General features: G+C 42.3%; 1 protein-coding gene and 1 non-coding gene across 6 annotated transcripts in view; both read right to left on the minus strand.

Moving 5' to 3' along the window:
* The window catches only part of CACNA2D3 (calcium voltage-gated channel auxiliary subunit alpha2delta 3), a 900,236-nt gene that overhangs the window by 783,512 nt on the left and 93,870 nt on the right, over window positions 1-22,854 (minus strand). The gene's annotated exons all lie outside the window — the stretch shown is intronic.
* LOC112443534 (U6 spliceosomal RNA) lies at window positions 4,642-4,748 on the minus strand. The gene has a single exon (XR_003031946.1). It is a non-coding gene; the product is annotated as a U6 spliceosomal RNA (small nuclear RNA).

The raw sequence follows: 22,854 nt of genomic DNA on the forward strand, positions 1-22,854 counted from the left end.
TACATGAACGTGTGGGCCTCCTGCTCACAAGGCTGGTCCAGACAGGACAGGGTCTACATCTCCAGAGATGCACACAGAGTATTTGAAGAATCAACTAACACAGTAAATCAATTAACATATTAACTAGCACACTGCTTTTGATTTTTCAAGAAACCTTGACAATCATCACTTCCAAGGGCTCTGTACATTTATCCTTTAAAGTAATACTTTAAGAAAAAAGTAATATTGCCCCTACCTTACAGATGATGGACAGTTCCATGTGGTTAGCTCTCAGAGTAAGGACCAGAAAATGGGCTTTCTAATTCTTGCTTAAGAACTTCATCTACTGAACCAAGGTACAACATCAGATTTCAACAGAAACCCAGATATTAGACAGCTATGACATTTCTGTCACCCATTCCCAAAAAAGCCAAAACCCCAACCACTAAGCATTCCCCTTTATCATCTCAACGTGGTGGCACCCCAAAGATATCAGGCAAAAACCACTGACCGCTTAGCCCTGGGTGACATGTTGGCAGAACAGATATTTTTTCTAAGCCACAGCCTGTGGCCAACATACTCAGGCAGAAGCCAGGGATGGAATCTATCCAAGTCACCATGTGTCCCTATCACCATCTATTGTGTTTACCAGAGCTGGATATCTTTTGGCAACAAATTCAACATACACAATTAAAAAGAAGCTTGGAAATTTTGGATCATTTAATTAATCTTTATGTATTTTGTTCTATTAAGCAGCAAAGAAAATGTTTACAGCTCAATTGAACGAATTAGCATTTAAGATTCTTCTTTTTTGCAGAGAGATTTATTTATCTATATCTATCTATATAAAATATTGTAGAAATTAAAATGTCAAATCTAGATTCTTTGGCAAGAATTTTATACGACTGTGGAGGTGACATGTGGCCTGAATAATCTCTCATACAAATGTACTGAATTTCTTGAGCAGTAAGTATAACATGTTTAATGAAGCTCAGCGTTTGCAACCTGTCTCCCACAGAGTCCAGCAGAGTTTGCCTTTAGAATCTCCTGTGTCTAACTGTGGCTCAGAGATGAGTTGCTAAGATGAGTTTATTCACAGATGACAGGACATACTCCAGAATTATCTAGAAAAATCATTATGCCTTTTCAGATATTAATGACCCTCACAATATACTAATTTAAACATGTACTGGCTTAGATAATTCTTACGAGATTTGAGAAACATTTTCTTGAATGTGAGTATGGTTAAGTCTCAGTCAGTTTGGGCTGCTGTAACAAAATCCACCATAACTTGGGCAGCTTAAGCAACACATATTTATTTCTTACGGTTCCAGAGATTGGGGAGTCCAAGATCCAAGAGCCAGCACAGTCAGTGAGGGGTAAGGGCTCTCTTCCTAGTTTGCAGGCAGCACCTTCTTGCCATATCCTCACACAGCAGACAGAGAGACCAGCTCTCTTGGCCCCTTTTATAAGGGCACAAATCCCATCATGAAGACTCCACCCCCATGACCCCATCTAAACCTAATTACCTCCCAAAGATCTATCATACTGGGGGCTAGGGTTCTGACATACAAATTTCCAGGGAATGCACAATTCAGGTCATAGCAGTCAGAAAAAAAGAATTTCATAAACTCTTGGATCTTCATTTTTTGTGGTGTCCAAATAGGCTAGAAAATACTCCACTGAGAAGAATGGAGGAAAAAAATGAAATCTGGAAATTTTCCCTACAATAAAACTACTGTGGTTGTTGTTAAGTTGCCAAGTTGTGTCTGACTGTGACCTCATGGACTGCAGCACACCAGATTCCTCTGTCCTCGAATCTCTCTCAGAGTTTGCTCAAATTCATGTCCGTTGAGTCAGTGATGCTCCTAACCATCTCATCCTCTGCTCCCCCCTTCTCCTTTTGCCTTCAATCTTTACCAGCATCAGGCTCTTTTCCAATGATGCTCTTTGCATCAGGTGGCCAAAGTACTGGAGCTTCAGCTTCAACATCAGTCCTTCCAATGAAGATTCAGGGATGATTTCCTTTAGGATTGACTGATTTGATCTCCCCACAGTCCAAGGGAGTTGGACTCCCCACAGTTCAAGAGACCTCTGAAGCACCACAATTCGAAAGCATCACTTCTTCGGCACTCAGCCTTATTTATGGTCCAACTCTCACATCCCTACATGACTAGTGGAAAAACCAAAGCGCTGACTATATAAGCCTTTGTTGGCAAAGTGAAGTCTCTGCTTTCTAATACACTGCCTAGGTTTGTCATAGCTTTCCTTCCAAGGAGCAGGCATCTTTTAATTTCGTGGCTGCAGTCACCATCAGCAGTGATTTTTCAGCCCAAAAAAATAAAATCTGTCACTGATTTCACTTTTTCTCCTTCTATTTGCCATGAAATGATGGGAACCGGATGTCATGATCATTGATTTTTTTTTTTTTAATGTTGAGTTTAAACACAGCATTTTCATTTTCCTCTTTCATCCTCATCAAGAAGCTCTTCAGTTCCTCTTCACTTTCTGCCATTAGGGTGGTATCATCTGCATATTGTAGGTTGTTGATATTTCTCCTGGCAATCTTGATTCCAAATTGTGATTCATTCAGCCAGACATTTCACATGATGGACATTGCATATAAGTTAATTAAGCAAGGTGATAATATACAGCCATGTCGTACTCCCTTTCCCAATTTTGAACCAGTCCATTATTCTATGTTCAGTTCTAACTGCTGCTTCTTGACCCATATACACGTTTCTCTGTAGACAGGTAAGGTGGTACACCCATCTCTTTAAAAAGAGTTTCCATAGTTTGTTGTGATTCACACAGTCAAAGGCTTTAGTGTAGTCAATGAAATAGATGTTTTTCTGGAATTCCCTTGCTTTCTCCATGATCTAACAAATGTTGGCAATTTGCTCTCTGGTTCCTACACTAAACAATGCTACCTCTTAAATTCATGTCTGTTTTTAAGACCAGAAAATACAAACAGTAATAAATTGAAAATACTTTAAACTACAAGGCAAAACAGACAAAAATTTTTATAGTCAACACTGTGACTGGGTCTGATTTTACTTACTTATTTTTAACTATTTTGTTAAAATTAAACCCACCTTTGGCAAAATTTCCAACTTGCATAATACTTTGTCAAGATTGATGCTTCTTCTATCCAGGTTATTTAGAAGCATCTTAAGTTGAAGTGGCAAAGAATACATGACAGTCTTATCAAGATGACAATGGAAGCAAGATCTCTGTAATCTGCAGCCATCCAAAAGATTAAAATTCCCTCTCTCTTGAAATGAGTGCTCTGAATAAGATATAACAAAATGGATCCAAGAACAGTAAATTTGGTGCATTATATGAAAAGCCTGCCAAGGCAATTGATACTCAGGGGGAAAATAGGAGTTTTTATAACTGGGTAAATGCCATGTGAGCAAAACAGAGCATAAAAAGGAAAAAGGCAGAAATGAATCCAGCAAACTTAGGGAAGGATTCAAACTTCCTTAACTTACACAAACTTTCAAATCCTGAATAGAAACCACTAGCCCTTCAGGCCTTACAAACATCAGATAAACTAGAATCATCTGTTCCATCCAGTTCAGTCACTCAGTAATGTCCGATTCTTCCACATCATGGACTGCATGGGGTCAGCCCCATGGATGCCAGGCTTCCCTGTCCATCACCAACTCCCAGAGCTTACTCAAACTCATGTATATCGAGTCAGTGATGTCATCCAACCATCTCATCTTCTGTCGTCCCCTTCTCCTCCGGCCTTCAATCCTTCCCAGCATCAGGGTCTTTTCCAGTGAGTCAGTTCTTTGCACTAGGTGGACAAAGTATTGGAGTTTCAGCTTCAGCATCAGTCCTTCCAATGAATATTCGGGACTGATTTCCTTTACGATGGACTGGCTGAATCTCCATGCAGTGCAAAGGGACTCTCAAGAGTATTCTCCAACACCACAGTTCAAAAGCATCAATTCTTTGGCCCTCAGCTTTATTTATAATCCAAATCTCACATCCATACATGACTACTGGAAAAACCATTCCTTTGACTAGATGGACCTCTGTCAGCAAAGTAATGTCTCTGCTTTTTATTTTTTAGTTGTTGTTATTTTTTTTAATATAAATTTATTTATTTTAATTGGAGGTTAATTACTTTACAATATTGTATTGGTTTTGCCATACATCAACATGAATCCGCCACAGGTATATACGTGTTCCCCATCCTGAACCCCCATTCCTCCACCCTCCCCGTACCATCCCTCTGGGTCGTCCCAGTGCACCAGCCCCAAGCATCCAGTATCCTGCATTGAACCTGGACTGGCGATTCGTTTCATATATGATATTATACATGTTTCAATGCCATTCTCCCAAATCATCCCACCCTCTTCCTCTCCCACAGAGTCCAAAAGACTGTTCTATACATCTGTGTCTCTTTTGCTGTCTCACTTACAGGGTTATCATTACCATCTTTCTAAATTCCATATATATGTGTTAGTATACTGTATCGGTATTTTTCTTTCTGGCTTACTTTACTCTGTATAATAGGCTCCAGTTTCATCCACCTCATTAGAACTGATTCAAATGTATTCTTTTTAATGGCTGAGTAATACTCCATTGTGTATATGTACCACAGCTTTCTTATCCATTCATCTGCTGATGGACATCTAGGTTGCTTCCAAAAATATGGAACACTTCAGGAATTTGCATGTCATCCTTGCGCAGGGGCCATGCTAATCTTCTCTATATCGTTCCAATTTTAGTATATGTGCTGCCAAAGCAAGCACTGTCTCTGCTTTTTAATACGTTGTCTAGTTTGGTCATAGATTTTCTTCCCAGGAGTAAGTGTCTTTTAATTTTATGTCTGCAGTCACCATATGCAGTGATTCTGGAGCCCAAGAAAATAAAGTCACTGTTTCCACTGTTTCCCCATCTATTTGCCATGAAGTGATGGGACCAGATGCCATGATCTTCATTTTTTGAATGTTGAGTTTTAAGCCAGCTTTTTCACTCTCATCAAGAGGCTCTTTAGTTCCTCATCACTTTCTGCCATAAGGGTGGTATCACCTGCATATCTGAGGTTATTGATATTTTTCACAGCAATCTTCATTCCAGCTTGTGCTTCATCCACTCCAGCATTTCTCATGATGTACTCTGCATATAAGTTAAATAAGCCAGGTGACAATATACAGCCTTGACGTACTCCTTTTCCAATTTGGAACCAGTCTGTTGTTCCATGTCCAGTTCTAACTGTTGCTTGTTGACCTGCATACCGGTTTCTCAAGAGGCAGGTCAGGTGGTCTGGTATTCCCATCTCTTTCAGAATTTTCCACAGTTTGTTGTGATCCACACAGTCAAAGGCTTTGGTATAGTCAATAAAGCAGAAATAGATGTTTTTCTGGAACTCTATTGCTTTTTCGATGATCCAGCAGATGTTGGCAATTTGATCTCTGGTTTCTCTGCATTTTCTAAATCCAGCATGAACATCTGAAGTTCAAGGTTCATGTACTGTTGAAGACTGGCTTGGAAAATGTTGAGCATCACCTTGCTAGCTTGTGAGATGAGTGCAATTGTGCAGGAGTTTGAGCATTCTTTGGCATTGCCTTTCTTTGGGATTGGAATGAAAACTGACCTTTTCCAGTCCTGTGGCTGAGTTTTCCAAATTTGCTGGTATATGTAGTGCAGCACTTACACAACATCATCTTTTAGGATTTGAAATAGCTCAACTGGAATTCCATCGCCTCCACTAGCTTTGTTTGCAGTGATGCTTCCCAAAGCCCATTTGACTTCACACTCCAGGATGTCTGGCTCTAGGTGAGTGATCATACCCTCATGATTATCTGGGTCGTGAAGATCTTTTTCGTATAGTTCTTCTGTGCGTTCCTGCTACCTCTTCTTAATATCTTCTGCTTCTGTTAGGTCCATACCATTTCTTTCCTTTATTGTGCTCATCTTTGCATGAAATGTTTCCTTGGTATCTCTAATTTCTAATTTTGAAGAGATCTCTAGTCTTTCCCATTCTATTGTTCTCCTCTATTTCTTTGCACTAATCACCGAGGAAGGCTTTCTTATCTCTCCTTGCTATTCTTTGGAACTCTGCAGTCAAATGGATATACCTTTCCTTTTCTCCTTTGCCTTTCACTTATCTTCTTTTCTCAGCTGTTTGTAAGGCCTCATCAGACAACCATATTGCCTTTTTACACCTTTTTCATGAGGATGGTCTTGATCACTGCCTCTTGTACAATGCCACAAACCTCCAACCACAGTTATTCAGGCACTCTGTCTATCAGATCTAATTCCTTGGATCTATTTTTCACTTCCACTGGATAATCGTAAGGGATTTGATTTAGGTCATACCTGAATGGTCTAGTGGTTTTCCCTACTTTCTCCAATTTAAGTCTGAATTTGGCAATAAGGAGTTCATAATCTGAGCCACAGTCAGCTCCCAGTCTTGTTTTTGCTAACTGTATAGAGCTTCTTCATCTTTGGCTGCAAAGAATATAATCAATCTGACTTCACTATTGATCATCTGCTGATGTCCATGTATAGAGTTTCCTCTTGTGTTGTTTCAAGAGAGTGTTTGCTACGATCAGTGCGTTCTCTTGGCAAAACTGTATTACCCTTTACCCTGCTTCATTCTGTCCTCCATGGCCAAATTTGCCTGTTACTCCAAGTATTTCTTGGCTTCCTACTTTTGCATTCCAGGCCCCTATAATGAAAAGGACATCTTTTGGGGGTGTTAGTTCTAGAAGGTCTTGTAGGTCTTCATAGAACTGTTCAACTTCAGCTTCTTCAGCATTACTGGTCGGGGCATAGACTTAGATTACCATGATATTGAATGGTTTGCCTTGGAAATGAACAGAGATCATTCTGTCGTTTTTGAGATTGCATCCAAGTACTGCATTTCAGACTCTTTTGTTGACTATGAGAGCTACTTCATTTCTTCTAAGGGATTCTTGCCCACAGTAGTAGATATAATCGTCATCTGAGTTAAATTCACCCATTCCAGTCTATTTTGGTTCGCTGATTCCTAAACTGGTGATAGAAGCAAGGTCCGATGCTATAAAGACCAATATTGCATAGGAATCTGGAATGTTAGGTCCATAAATCAAGGCAAATTGGAAGCAGTCAAACAGGAGATAGCAGGAGTGAACATCGACATTCTAGAAATCCACGAACTAAGAAGGACTGGAATGGGTGAATTTAACTCAGCTGGCCATTATATCTACTACTGTGGGCAGGAATCCCTTAGAAGAAATGGAGTAGCCATCATAGTCAACAAAAGAGTCCAAAATGCAGTACTTGGATGCAATCTCAAAAACAACAGAATGATCTCTGTTTGTTTCCAAGGCAAACCATTTAATATCACAGTAATCCAATTCTATGCCCCAACCAGTAATGCTGAAGAAGCTGAAATTGAACGGTTCTATGAAGACCTACAAGACCTACTAGAACTAACACCCAAAAAAGATGTCCTTTTCATTATAGGGGACTGGAACACAAAAGTAGGAAGTCAAGAGATACCTGAAGTAACAGGCAAATTTGACCTTGAAGTACAAAATGAAGCAGGGTAAAGACTAAGAGTTTTGCCAAGAGAACGCACTGATCATAGCAAACACCCTCTTCCAACAACACAAGAGAAGACTCTACACATGGACATCACCAGATGCTCAATATCGAAATCAGAATCATCTGTAGTGGAACAAAAGTCCCAAACAAGACAGAATCATGTCTCCCCAGACTGGATGCCAGCAGTGTTGCTAGCTTAAGAAATGTCTGATTCATTCCTGATTCTTCAGTACTACACAAAGGAAGCTCTGACTCCGTGGGAGCAACAGCTTGGAGGATTCCCAGACTTATAAGTCTACAGAAGCACCTCGCCTCCAGAAAGATCTCCAGGTCTTTCATGAAAATGAATATGATCTCCCAGGGGAGAGAATAGAATCACGAGCACATGTATCTAAATCAACACACTCCTGGTACATCTGAAACCCATACATGAAAACCCAAACTCCACTCATGAAAATATAGGCAATACTGTGGCACCTCTACCCTTATCTGTGAAACAGCAATTCTTCTATCTCTCAGTTCAGATTATGAGGATATTATCTGGTCACCACAGTGAGCATCTTCATAAAGACTGGTAAGGACCTAATGAGAGCAATAATTGGGGCAGAATAAAGCTGCAGGCAAAACAGGTCACAGGTCCCTGTTCTCAAGGTTCTGACTTCAAGGTCTGAACTCAATGTGTGAAATAAAAGGACTTCTAATAAAAGATCAGAATCTCTAGGAACCTGCTAGAGAGATCACTGCCAGACTGTGGCCACCTCCTCAAAGACAGGGACCATGCTCCCACCAAGGTGTCTGGCCAGTGTCAACAAATATTAGATCAGTCATTTTAACAACACTCAGTAGTATTGAGGGGTGGGTGATTTATATACACTGAGTCTAAATCTCACTAAGAGGCAAGTGTTATTCCCAAGGTACAGATGATGAAATCAAAACTCAAAGAGATCAGATCTCTGCATAAGACTCCACCCAGTTAAGGGCCAGAGCTAGGTTGTGAATCCACGTTTCTGCCACCCCAATCTGCTAAGGAAACCAAACTGAAGACCAGTTAAGACTTGAGATATAGACTTCCAAACAGGTCTCAGTTTTCTAATTGGTAATGTTAAGAGAATGAATCAAGTCTCTTCTGAAAGTCCACTATTTGACTGTCCCTGGTGTCTGAACTACAAAGGAGAAACTAGGTCATGATCACATCCCTCCTCTGATCACAGAAATCTTAAATTTAAATAAAGGAGCCCCTACAAAAAGTTCCTGGAACAAAGTGGACCCAAGAGCATGGAAGTCACTTCCATTGTATCCAAGATTCACTGGTTCAAAAAAAACAACTTCTCTCAAGATTGGTAAAAGGAACCAGAGGAGATGACCAAAACAGGCCTGGGCAACAAGTGATTTGTTTGACTTGGCTTTGCCCCCATGCAAAACTCCAGCCTGAATAGTGTGTGTATAGCACTGACTCAAGCCAATGAAAAGCCCTTTTGGAACCAGATGTCGCATCTGAGAATGGCTTGATTTTCTAAGCTAATCATTAACCATTCTTTTTTGGCTACAAGAGTATCACAGCTTTTGTAAATTTAGCAACATTTTGGTAAATCTTCATTATTTTAAAAAATCTATTTAAAAAGTCCTCTATAAAGGAAATGTTAGACAATAATTGTGTGCCTAATTAATGAGGCTTTACCGAAAACCTAACTGATAAGAGCAATTATGTACCAAATATGCTTGCAATCTGTGTGATGAAAATACTATTCCTATCAGAGGACACTGACTGAAAACTAGGTTGGAAGAAACATTCGCAGCAGTCACCAGGAAACAATTAACTAAATGTGGACCTCAGAGGGGAACACCGTAATTTTTTAATATTTTAGATAGCTCACTGCATGAAAGGTCTTGATCAAAAAGCTGCTTGAAATTCCATTAGAAAAGAGAATAGCAAAGAATTTCAGAGATTCGAAAGACAGCATGATAAAACGACAAGTGCAAAAACAGGCTTCGGGATTTGTTAGAATATTTACTCAACGGAGAATCTTTCAATTATTAAGGAATGACATTTCATTAAGCAAATTCTTTAATTAACTGCCACCGCCTTGCCAGGATGCTTCAAGATGCGCCATATTCTATGGATCTGGGGATCACCAAGGAGCATAATCACCAAGCTTTCAGTGGGACTGCACACATCCATCAAAAGTCAAAATGCTACGAGGGATACATATGGTCCCCTAACAGTGGAATTCAGAAGAAATAAGGCCAAAGTGCTTATGGAGGGAGAAGGTCATCTGTTTTAACCTGGCAATTATTTATTATTTCCCTTGCTCAAGAAAAGGAGAATTGTAATGCCAGCTAGAAATGAGAAAAAAAAAAAGATTCCTCTGAAAGAAGGAAAATACAAAAGGAACATGTTTATTATCCAAACCTATAAAGTTCAAACAAGTGTTAATGATGGCCCCATACCAAGATCGCCATAATTTTTGCTATTCATCCATATCCATCTTCCCAAATGTACAATGACAATCCATAGAAAAATAAAGAGGGTGTCCCCAAAAACAGGAATCTCAGCCCAAATGGACAGGTTAGGGGAGGAAGATAGGAAACCATGAACTGCAGCAGTTGATTTCCATGGTGTAATCATGTAAACTCTACCCTGGCTGATTCCAAGTTACCTACATAAAGTCACTAAACACGAAACCAAGAAAAGATACTGCCTCTTGAGATCTGGTATCAGCCAGCTCCAGCACAAGCTAGAACGGATGAGAGAGACAAGGTAGCTTGGGATTTCTGATATGCAGGGCGTGCAAATGGAAGGCACTGCAATGGCTTCTCAAGAATGTCCATATCCTAAAACCCAGGACTTGTGAATGCCTTTGCTATTGTTGTTCAGTCGCTAAGTCATGTCCAGCTCTTTGCGATCCTGTGGACTGCAGCATGCCAGGCTTCCCCGTCCTTCAATAGTTCCTGGAGTTTGCTCAGATTCATGTCCGTTGAGTTGGTGATGCTATGTAACCATCTCATTCTCTGATGCCCCGTTCTTCTTTTGCCTTCAATCTTTCCCAGCCTCAGGGTCTTTTCCAGTGAATTGACTCTTCTCATCAGGTAGCCAAAGTATTGGAGCTTCAGCTTCAGCATCAGTCCTTCCAATGAATATTCACGGTTGATTTCCTTTAGGATTGACTGATTTGATCTCCGTGCTGCCCAAGAAATTCTTGTCTTCTCCAGCACCGTGATCTGAAAGTATCAATTCTGTGCTGCTCAGCCTTCTTTGTGGTCCAACTCTCACATGCCTACATGACCACTGGAGAAACCTTAGCTTTGACTAAGCTGGACAGGGCAGGGAACAGATTTTCCCCTATAGCCTAGAGCAGGAACACAGCTTTGAAAACTCCTTGATTTTAGCCCTATAAAGTCTATTTTGGACCTTTGACCTCTAGAAATAGAAAATAATCAATATGCATTGTTTTAAGCAGCTAGGTTTGTAGTCATTTGTCATAACAGCAATAAGAAATTAACACACTGACTAAAACCCAGTCAGACCCTTACAAATGAGGGTGGAAGTTAAAATGGTAACTTCTGGGACAAATAAACGCTGTAGGACAGAAGTTACAAAGCAGACCCCTTCACCTCACCCTGTAGTCAAATCAGACCTGCAAGCTAATATGCTTGAGCCAGATTTCAAGGCCAGGAAATTCTGTGTTTAAAAAAAAAATTTAGGTGTTTTTCAGGTTTGTCCAGGAAACTAGGATGTCTGACCCCACTGGCCCACATCCCATGAGGCAACATCAGCTGAGGAGCAGTGCAGCAGTCCCAGCCTGCGCCAGTCCAGGTTGCCAAACTCCCATCCCAACCGCCCTCATCCATAGGGTATGGCCAGGCTGGCTGCTGGACATATGAGAGTGGACAATCCCTGCTCCAAACTGAGCTCGGCTGTAGTGTAAAAGAGTGGGGATGTGAGCAGGCAGTCTCACAAAGTTGGAGGGTGGTTTTTCCCCACCCTCCTTCCCCCTCCATCACCACCCACCGTGCTGGAGTTTTGGGAGGTCCAAAGAAGAGAGGTGCTAACACCCCTCCATCCCTCTCTCCTGTACTAGGACCTGCACTAGCTTTCTGCGGCTGCCACAGCAAATTACCACAAACGAGTGGCTTTAAACAATAGAATTCATTCTGCCACAGTTTAAGAGGCCATAAGTCTGAAATCAAGATGGTCCTCAGGAGAATCCATTCTTTTTCTCTTCCAGTTTCTGGTGGCCATTGGCATTCCTTTGTGTTCCTCAGCTCTGTTTTCACCCTCTCCTCTCCTCCAGGTGTCTGTACCTGCCTTGGCCTCTCTCTAATAAGGAGACTTGAGAAGGCACTTAGGGTCCACTCCAGTAATTCAGAATAAACACTTTATCTCAAAATCCTTCCCTATGCTTGCAAAGACTGTTTTTCTCAACAAAGTGATGTTTACAAATTCAAGGGATTAGCACTTGGTCTCTTGGGGTGGCCAACATTCAATCCACTTCCATTTCCATCACCAATTTCCCTAGCCCAGGGCACTGTCTGGGGCAGAAAAGACACAACAAGAAGGGACCCCAACACTGACCGGGGCTGTAGTGGGTGCGGGACACTCAGAGGCCATACTTTCTGCGCCCTGCAACCCCACCTGCCCTCTGCATCACTGCCCTACTGAACAACCCTCTGGTCTCTTCCCCAGTGCATCAGAAAAGAAACCCACCTGTCTCTCAGACTCCAGGGTCACCATCCCCCTGTGCCCCAACCCCTCCTCCCAGGCAGCCCCCTCTGACTCCCCAGCAGGGCGGGCTCCTCCCACTCCCAGCCCAGGTGAGACCTCCTTCAAAAGGCCTTCTCCATCACCTGACCCAACAGCATCACTGGCTCACCTTCCCTTTTTCCAGGATTTGTCACTTCCTGAATTACTCATTTCATGCCATTTCATTCTCCTTCATCTCCCTCCACCAAACAGAAGCTCCAGGAAACCAGGGAGTTTTGCTGGACTTATTTCCACAGCATCTTCAAAGCCCACAGGGCAGGTACTCAGAAAAACCATAGCTAACTGAAAGCTTGCCCCATTTCACAGCGAGGATGATTTTAAGTCCTGGCTGGACACTGCTTTCTTCTACCTGGGCTTATTTTTGACAAACATGAATCAGGTAATGCATTTCTCTCCTGGGTTACCTTCAAATGTACTCTGTTAAATCACTGATGTTAAAGAAATTTTCTAAACAGACAACTATACTGTGCTGCCTTCCAGCTGGAATTCAAGGAGCCATTATATTTTCTTTAAAATGCTTTTTCCTCACCTAATTAGTTTAAAATGTTGATAGTAATCCAGAAGTTTAATTGCAGACTGAGCACTTTGGTGCTCCAAGCCGACCCCCACACACTTGAGAGAAAACCTAGATAACAACCTGTTCATGCAAACTTAGGGTATCCCAATAATTATATGGATACCTTCTGGTTTTTATTATATAAAGTACATATATATGGAATATTTAAACATTTTCAAAACATAAATTTTTCAAAATCACTGAATTGCAAAGAACTGTATTTTTGAGAGAAGATTTCTATTAAAAAGCCTATTAGTTCGGAATACAGAGATTTAATCTTTCAAAGCCTCTGCTTCATCAGTTGTAAAATATCTTCTGCAAATGGTGCGTGCTGGCTTCTTAAATCGTGCCACCTCCCTGAAACTCAAAGTGGGAGCCTAGGAACAGAGGCCACAGATCCCCAAAGACTCTATAACCCAAAAAAGGAGAGGACCGCCTAATCTGAGGGAGCAGCACAAGACTGTTGGGTTTTTAACAAAGTAAGAAAATTAAAGAGGGAACAGCCACATATGTGTGTGTGCACACACGCGCAAACACACACACACACACACACTCCACCATCTATTACCACAGTAAAGGATATTTTAAATCAAAAAAGAAAAGCAAGCTCAGAACAAAAAAGCATGGCCCTTGAATGGAATATATTTATGTATATGAACACCTCCCTGCACTGTTCTTCTTTCTCTTTGGTCAACTGAGATCAGAGTAAATAAATTTAACACCCACAGACACTGCAGTATGGACCCAAGTTTGGAAATCATATGGGAAAGATGAAGTGACATATGAAAAGCAAAAGAATATGTTGGCTCACCTCTTACCCTCACCAGATTTACTCACTTGGAAAAGAGAAAGTTCCCCCAGGCAAGGCATGGCAAATCTAGCACACAAAGACAAGATAAATCTTAGCTTCTAAAATCAAAAGGTCAAGTTCACATACACAGAAGAAAATCTGAAGGGAGATGAAGTGGGCCAGAACCTTTCACTACCCCATCAGTCCAAGGCCTCTGCACTCCATGGCTGCTCTGAGGAGCTAACCTCAGCTGAGAGAGAGGAGGAGCATGCTTGGGCAGGATCCCACTTGAGGGGATGGGATGAGGTCACAGCCGTGTCTCAGCTGACAGACACTTGGCAAGAGGTCACATATGAGGACACCTTCTCCAGGGCACTGTGTTTAATGCAGGACAATATGCTCCCATCAGACTTGTAGGAAAGACTTCAGCCAAAAGACAGAGGATCTGGGTCCTGCACCACAGCCATTGATGGTGTCAAGATCTGAGTGTCGCAAGATGAGAACCACGGTAACTACTTCTCACGCGGTCTCTGATATGATGTTCAGGTATCATGAGACCCTGAAGTACTAGTGCCAGGATCTTCATCTGGTCCTGTCACCTTTAGAATGGGACATGAATCCATTAGAGCTGCTTCTTCCTGACTAAGCTGGCTCAGCCTCTCCACACCCTAGGTTGCTTCATGGCCACAGAACCGTGAACTGTTTAGAACAAGAACATTAACCATACCTTTCAGCTCTCATGCAGACATCTTGAGTAGCTCCATATAAGCCCTGCAGTGGAAGCACTCCATCATCCTCAACAAAGCCACAGCACATACATCATTCACATGCCCAATTCCCCTTTGGTGGCAGCACACTGGACACTGACCAGTACTGCCTCTCAGCTCCAGATCTGGGCCCTTAGAGACCAGGGAAAAAGAGCTCCCCACTTGTCTCTCTCAGTAGCTGTGATGTAAAGGTGAATTTTAGATCTCCTCTGTGTTTAGTCATCAAAATAAAGGCCTGCAAGATGTTAACAAATACTTGGAAATACTTGCTAGACAAGATGTTAATAGTGGATGCTTGAGGCGTGGTAAGTGAAGGGTCTAACAAATTAACTTGGAGTCTTCTGGAATATGAGAATTTCCCCAGGAGACTTTTTGAATGCCAGTTTTGTTTCTGCCAGAGGCATCTTGAGTCTTCATGAGTCGTCAAGAGGGCCCCATTCCCACAAGGCTTGAGCTCCAGGGTCCAAGAGATCTCAGTAAATGCCTTCATCCCAGTATTTCCATGCGAAATGCCAAGGCTCTGAGCATCCCCAGCGTGGCAGGGCCGCCCCTGTGGTAGACCAGTTACTCATCTGACTCTTGTACTGAAAGAGCTCTATCAACAGCAGGTGCTGGAGAGGAACTCAAGGCCAGAGGCATCAAACCTTTAAGCTTCCTTTGGTCCCCTGGCTGTGTGTGTGCTCATTGCTCAGTCACGTCTAACTCTTTCCTACCCCGTGGACTGTAACCCAGTAGGCTCCTCTGTCCATGAAACTTCTCAGGCCAGAATACTGCAGTGGTTGGCCAATCCTACTCCAGGGGATCTTTCGGACCCAGGGAGTGAACCCAGGTCTCCCGTGTTTCCTGTATCGGCAGGCAGATTCTTTATTACTGACTCACCTGGGAAGCCCTCTTTTGCCCCCCATTCCTATCCAAATCCCTCAACCCAAGTAGACAGCAAGATAAATCCCACTTGACATCATTTTTACTTCTATCCTAATGTCATCTGCCATTATCACATGTCCTTAATTATTAGAGGAAAGCATGCTATTTGACTCTAGCTACTATTGACTCTGTGGTGTAAAACAAGCCTGGGGGTTCTATATCCAATCCCTGCATTTGGCAGCCTGAAGGCAGCAGGCCACCCCTTAAAGTGAGCAGTAGGTCACAAGGAATTCCTTAATTCAGTCTCCATCCTCTGAGCTGTGAAAGGAAACAAACTATCCTCGGGGTGAGGACCACAGAAGAGAGAGAGTGCTGTTATCTTGCACAAGCAGACACTGATGGAGGCATCCTGTGAAGAATGAACTACAACCCAGGACAAAGACTGAGGTAGCAATTGTTCTCATATTATCTTGGGGCAGGGGCAAGGGTCTTGGGGCAGGAGGGGGCCATTATTGACTCAAACCCTCGCTAGTAAATAGCTACTTTAACATAATAGTAATGTACTAATTAATACAGCCAGAGAGGACCAGAAGAAAAGAGGTTTTATTATTTCTATTAGTATTTACAACTATCCCTTAACCTTTCAAAAGGGTGAAAAATAAGGTTTTCAGGAAGCAAACACCTGAACGGCTTCCTAAAGGAAGGAAATGTGACCCAGTTTCAGGGACCAGGAGCAGTTTATGGAAGCACTGTTAGCTCTGCACCTTCGTCCTGGCCACCGAAGCAGGTTATCTGGAGGCTCCACAAGGAACAACTGACAGTGGATATCCAGACCTTCGATCCTCACAGGTTAAAGGCTGTTTGGAGGAAACATGAAAATATTTACAAGAGTCAGTGTGTAAGGAGGGGTAAGAAGGAGCCGTGGAGGGCCTCCAGAGCCCAGGTGCTACAGGTACTACGTCACATAGCATCTCATTATTCCGAGTAGAATATCCTAGGAGGACGGTATCATGCCCGTTTCACAGGTGAAGAAACTGAAGCCTCGAGCCAGAGGCTGAGCACTCCATTCCCTCCACACCTAAGTACAGAAAGACACTCAACTTCAAGCTCACCTATCTCATGAGTACTGCTGAGGCTTTCCTTCATTCCCTGAGCCTTAAAAAGTAAGGCCTCAAAGTGTCTGAGGGATGCCTTGGCAAGACAGAGGTGCATGGAATCAAGATTTTCATAACATCCCTTGCAGTCTTCCTAGCTAAATAAATTCAATTCAGTTTCAGTGGTGCCTTTGCTTCACAGCACAGCTCAGCCTCTCTTTTTAAAAAACAAATCTAATATCAGAAAACCAAAAATGTAAAAGAATAGAAAAAATGAAATCATTTACATCCTCTGAATTTAGTTTTCAGAAAACAATTTGTAAGTATCTCTAAATAACAGAATCTCTTTCATTAATTAGGCATTAATTCATAGATGACCATCTACTGTGGTAAGGAAGCTAATGACAGAGAAAATTAAAAGTAAATAATTGAGTTGCTGCCAACCAAGACAGCAGTAAGTACACCTACACAGGGGGAGGGAAGTATTTGGTTTGTAAACAATAAAATGGGTCTGAGTTTTACATACAAAGACAAGGAAGACATGCAGTACACACAGCAGATCATGGTTTCATCCAGGGATGTGGTTCCCAGGTGCTAGTAACCTGCTCTCCTGGGAGATGCAGAACACTGAGAAGCTGGCAATCCAGGAGGTACAAGGCAACTCAGGAAAACTGTCCTTCTCAAAACTGCATCTTCCCTGGTGGTCCAATGGCTAAGATTCTCTCTGGGCTCCCAATGCAGAGGGCCAGGATTTGACCCCTGGTCAGGGAACCAGTAATAGATCCCACATGTCACAACTAACAGTTGGCAGGCCTCAACCAAAAAGATCCCGCATGTCAACAAAGATCAAAGATCCTGCATTCTGTGATTAAAACCAGGCGCAGCCAAATAAATTAATTAAAATAACTATATCCTTGACTTCCCTGGTGGCTCAGACAATAAAGCGTCTGTCTACAATGCAGGAGACCCGGGTTCGATCCCTGTGTTGGGAAGATCCCCTGGAGAAGGAAATGGCAATCCACTCCAGGACTATTGCCTGGAAAATCCCATGGACAGAGGAGCCTGGTAGGCTACAGTCCATGGAGTCGCAAAGAGTTGGACATGACTGAGTGACTTCACTTTCACTCTTTCACTTTTTATCTATCAGGTGAGCAGAATTTCACTAGCACCTCATCCTGGCAAGACTGTGGGGGAAACATGGTGTTACAGGGAAGAACTGACTCCATGTTGGATCTGTTGCTTTTAATTTAACTTTTGCTTCCCACTGTTTTTGTTCACTACAAGGATACTGTCCATACATAATGCCCTGTCTCAGGGAACCTGCCCCTCTGCCTAAATGTTAAACCAAGTGCCTTTGTTCAGGACCATGTCCACCTGTGGATGGCTAAGGGAAGAAAGAAATTACTACATCTTGCCCTCACGCTTGCCATTCCAGGAGATATCTGTAAGATTAATGGCCTTTTTACTTTACTTCTTCACCTCCCCAATCTCTGTCCTATAAAAGAACCTAGCATCCAGATCCCATCAGTTCAGTTCAGTGGCTCAGACTATCTGACTCTTTGCAACCCCATGGACTGCAGCATGCCAGGCTTCCCTGTCCATCACCAATTCCCAGAGCTTGCTCAAACTCATGTCCATCAAGTCAGTGATGCCATCCAACCATCTCATCCTCTGTCATTCCCTTCTTCTCCTGCCTTCAATCTTTCCCAGCATCAGAGTCTTTTCAAATGAGTCAGTTCTTCACATCAGGTGGCCAAATTATTGGGAAGTTTCAGCTTCATCATCAGTCCTTCCAATGAATATTCAGGACTGATCTCCTTTAGGATTGACTGGTTTGATCTCCTTGCAGTCCAAAGGACTCTCAAGAGTCTTCTCCAATACCACAGTTCAAAAGCATCAATTCTTTAGTGCTCAGCTTTCTTTATGGTCCAACTCTCACATTCATACATGACTACTGGAAAAACCATAGCTTTGACTAGAACAGGCCTTTGTCAGCAAAGTAACATCTCTGCTTTTTAACATGTCTTGGTTGGTCATAGCTTTTGTTCCAAGGAGCAAGCATCTTTTAATTTCATGGCTGCAGTCACCATCTGCATTGATTTTGGAGCCCCCAAAATAAATACTCTCACTGTTTCCATTGTTTCTCCATCTATTTGCCATGAAGTGATGGGAACAGATGCCATGATCTTAGTTTTTTGAATGTTGAGTTTTAAGCCAAAAAAGTTTTTTATTTTTTTAATTTAAAAAAGTGAGTTTTTCACTCTCTTCTTTCACTTTCATCAAGAATCCATAAGATGGTTATTTTGAGACATTAGCCTGCTATCTTGTTGGTCAGCCAGCTTTCTGAATAAAGTCGTATTCCTTGCCTCAACACCTTTTCTCTCAATTAACTGGCCTGTCATGAGGCAAGTAGAGCGAGCAAAAACTGGGTAACAGATGGATTATCATTCATGGCTGATGGGGGTGTACAGTCATGTACGCCACTGGTACAACCACTCTAAAATTAATTTAGCAACATCTATCAATATTATCTGGAGAAGGAAATGGCAACCCACTCCAGCATTCTTGCCTGGAAAATTCCATGGACAGAGGAGCCTGGCAGGCTATAGTCCATGGGGTGGCAAAGAGTCAGTCAGCCACGACTGAGTGACTGAGTACACATGAACATTACCAACGCGTACAGACGTTATCCCTACATTTCTGTTTCTAGAGATTTATCCTCAAAGAAGGTGCCCACATGTAAAATGATGTCTGTGCAAGGTTTTATGATAGCAGGTGGGAAGAACAGCAAAAAGAATGGTCTCTGAAAAGGACCTGGCTAAAATTATAATGATCCAGTCATAAAATTCCCTACTGTGCAGCTGTAAAGGGAAGTGTCTGTAGTCTAATATGGGAAGATTTCTGAAATATATTCATAAATTAAAAAAAGTAGGGCTTGCAGCAGCATATATAACATGCTGGTACAAATGAACGTATTTACAAAACAGAAGTTGAGTCACAGATGTAGAAAACAAACTTATGGTTACCAAGGGGGAACAGGTCGGGGAGGGATAAACTGGGAGGTTGGGACTGACACAATGGCACCCTACTCCAGTACTCTTGCCTGGAGAATCCCATGGACGGAGGAGCCTCGTAGGCTGTAGTCCATGGGGTCGCCGAGGGTCGGACACGACTGAGCAACTTCACTTTCACTTTTCACTTTCATGCATTGGAGAAGGAAATGGCAACCCACTCCAGTGTTCTTGCCTGGAGAATCCCAGGGACGGGGGAGCCTGGTGGGCTGCCGTCTATGGGGTCGCACAGAGTCGGACACGACTGAAGTCACTCAGCAGCAGCAGCATACACACTACTCTATATAAAACAGACCACTAATAAGAACCTACTGGATAGCAGAGGGACCTTTATTCAATACTCTGTAATGACCTATGGAAAGAGAATCTAAAAAAGAGTGGAAATGTGTATATGTATAACTGATTCACTCTGCTGTGCAGCAGAAATGAACACAACATTGTAAATCAACTATACTCCAATCTAAATATAATATATATATATATATATAAAACATGCTATCACTTATATAAAAATGAGGGAAACAAGAATATACATTTGGAGTGACCTGTATCACATAAACATCTATCTAGTTCTATTAACACATTACTGACCAGACGATTTTCGCAGAAACTAATGCCTGTGACTGGCAATTTGCTATGGAAGTGAAAATTGAAATGTCTCTAGTCAATAACGTCCAGGTATCAAAAGACATATTAATTAACACATCTTTGGTCAATAAGTTGTTAACATATCCCTTGATTAAATCATTAGTACACAGCCCCCTTTCTCAGGATGCATTCAATCATCATTTACACCCTATCGAGAATGAGTGGAATTCACTGCCTCCCGTCTCTGCCTGACCCATAGCCTTGGCACAGAGTAGAGACAAGATGGCAAATCTGATGGAGCTGTGTCAGGGGGGTAGGCAGGCCTGGGAAGAGGGCACATGAAGGGAACAACGGGCAGTAGATAGCCCTGGAGACAGGAGCCTGATGGGTTTACTAACTCTTCCCCCAGCAGCTGATGTGAATTACTGTGAATCCCACGTGGATTCACTCCAGATGGAACCAATGACAATTCGCAGAGGCTTTTCATGTCCATTTATTCCTCCAACACGCAATCCATGTCTGACAGAGGAGGAAACTGAGTCTATAGTCTAATGCCCTTATCAAACTGACATATAACATGATATAAAAAACCACAGATCTTTTTTAAGCCAATATGAGCTTTCTTACACAGTGAGACATGTATTTTTACATAGTATGCAAAATTTTAAACCTTATTTGTTAATTTTCCTACAAAGAAATACTCTAAACAGTCTTATTACCTAAGAAACAACAGCTGTTTAGGAAGCTTACAAGACAGTTTTTTAAAAGTCTGCGTCTTGCTCAAAAACCATTTCTCAACATTCCAGTTTTACATAATAGAACATGAAGGGGTGATGAACTGGGCTGTAGGTGACACCTCTTCATAGTACGCTTCAACGTTCACCACCCCCACATCCCAGATACTCCTAATCTTCCTAACCTCTCTACTTTTTTCCATATCATATGCTAACAAACTTTATGCTTTTCTTATTTACTATGTTTATCTTCAATGTCTGTCTTTCGCTTTCTAGACTATAATCCCCAGCAGAGGATGGATCCTCTTCTGTTGGCTGATGAATCCTAAGGGCCTAGGAAGCGCATGGTGCATAGTAGATGCTTAATAAATTCTTGCTGAATACATCTCCGATTCAGTAATTAAAAATCCCGATAGAGTAAAAGAGATATACGTGCAACATTCATCTCCAAGGGACTTTTGATTTTTTTTAAATAAACTGCTTAGATATCCAGTGAAGTGATGGAGGCAAGAGCACAGAAAACACAGCAAAATAAAAAGTTTAAGATCAAAGATACTTAGAGAGAACTAACATACACTTTATTTTATCCTCTGGAGAGGTCTATTAAGGTTACATTCCATTAATATAATCCAAGAGACTGCTGGAGTCCCAGTTTTTAAAAAAAATCTTTGTTCTTAGAACAGACGATGAGATGAGAGATTCTACTATTACTGACTAAGGCTCCTGTCTTTCTTCCATCAGAGTTAAAAGCCTTTCACATTATGCTTTCTTTAAATAAAGTTGTAAAGGAGCATACATTGGAACAGAGTACTGAAAATGTAATTTAATGGGTGAACTCCTTTCAGCCTCTCTCGGTATATAATGGATACAGGAATAATTATTTTTGACCTCTATTTTCATTAGCTAAAAGTTCTGCAGAAAGTCCTTTCATATCCCTTGAGTCACAACCCCAGTCAGAGTTTTAGTACACAGGAGGACCATCAGGTGCAAACAGAGGGACCGGAGGGCGAAGCATAATGGGCAACCGGCCTTATTAAAGGGCTTTTCCAAGGGCCAAAATCATGTCCTAATATTATTCTGCTACATCCTCAGGGCTCTCCAATTATTTCAATGCATATCTTGAATTCTCTAACATTTCTATGAATCCTTGGTTCAAATATCTTGGGTTAATTAGAAAAAAAAATTTTTTTCAGTATCACCCACACAGTGATGCTCTAAATCAAGGAAAGGAAGCCTAGAGAGGGCAGAACTGATATCCCTCTCTGAAAATGAGGCAGCAGCACTGGAGGCACCGAAGCTGCTGAGAACAGAGATGCTGGTGACTGAAAGGGGCCTGGCACTCTGAGACTAGGACCAGATACTCCCAACCCAGAGGCGAGGGGAGGTGGAGGTGGCACTGGGTCCCTGGACAGGACTGCAGGCTACCCAGGACCTAAGGAGAGGCCACTCAGAGCCCAAAACCCCATACACAGCAAGAGCCTAACCAAGCCACTACTTGGGCCTGCTGGGTACCCAGCTCCCCTCTAGAGGCCCCTGGAGCAGACCAACATATTGAAGGGCAGTTGGCAAACAAAATGAACCAATTAAAAAGTTCCAGAGTACACTAACTTCTCTAATTTTTAGGAAAAAAGTAGAGAAAAGGCATCACCAAATCGAGTCAGTAACGCTACAAGTAACCCCAACTTAGTGGGCCTGTGAGTCACTGGACTGGACTGCCAGGATATGTGCTAGACAGGCACTCGGACACTGGGCTGCAGATCGCTTTCCCGAATAATGGTAAGTGTCGTGAGAACAGATGCACCCAGGGAAGCGAACCCAAAGTAGTCTTGTGGAATGCTTTCTGTCGAGCAGCTCCATCCAAGGCTCCCATGATGAAGTCACAGACAGAAGAGATATCCCTTTCCCTCACGCCATCAGCACTGTCCTCACCATCTAGTGGCCACGGTCCGTGGCCTACTCCACATATGGCACAGTGTGCAGAGGGTGGGCCCTCACATTCCAGAGGTAAGGCAAACAGATACGAGTCCCCCCTCTCTGCTGGGCTGGAAGACTGCCACCAGGAATCTTACGCCAATTTCCACTCATTCCGAAAGGTTAG

This window comes from Bos taurus, chromosome 22 (assembly GCF_002263795.3).
Source record: "Bos taurus isolate L1 Dominette 01449 registration number 42190680 breed Hereford chromosome 22, ARS-UCD2.0, whole genome shotgun sequence".
Classification (NCBI taxonomy): domain Eukaryota; kingdom Metazoa; phylum Chordata; class Mammalia; order Artiodactyla; family Bovidae; genus Bos; species Bos taurus.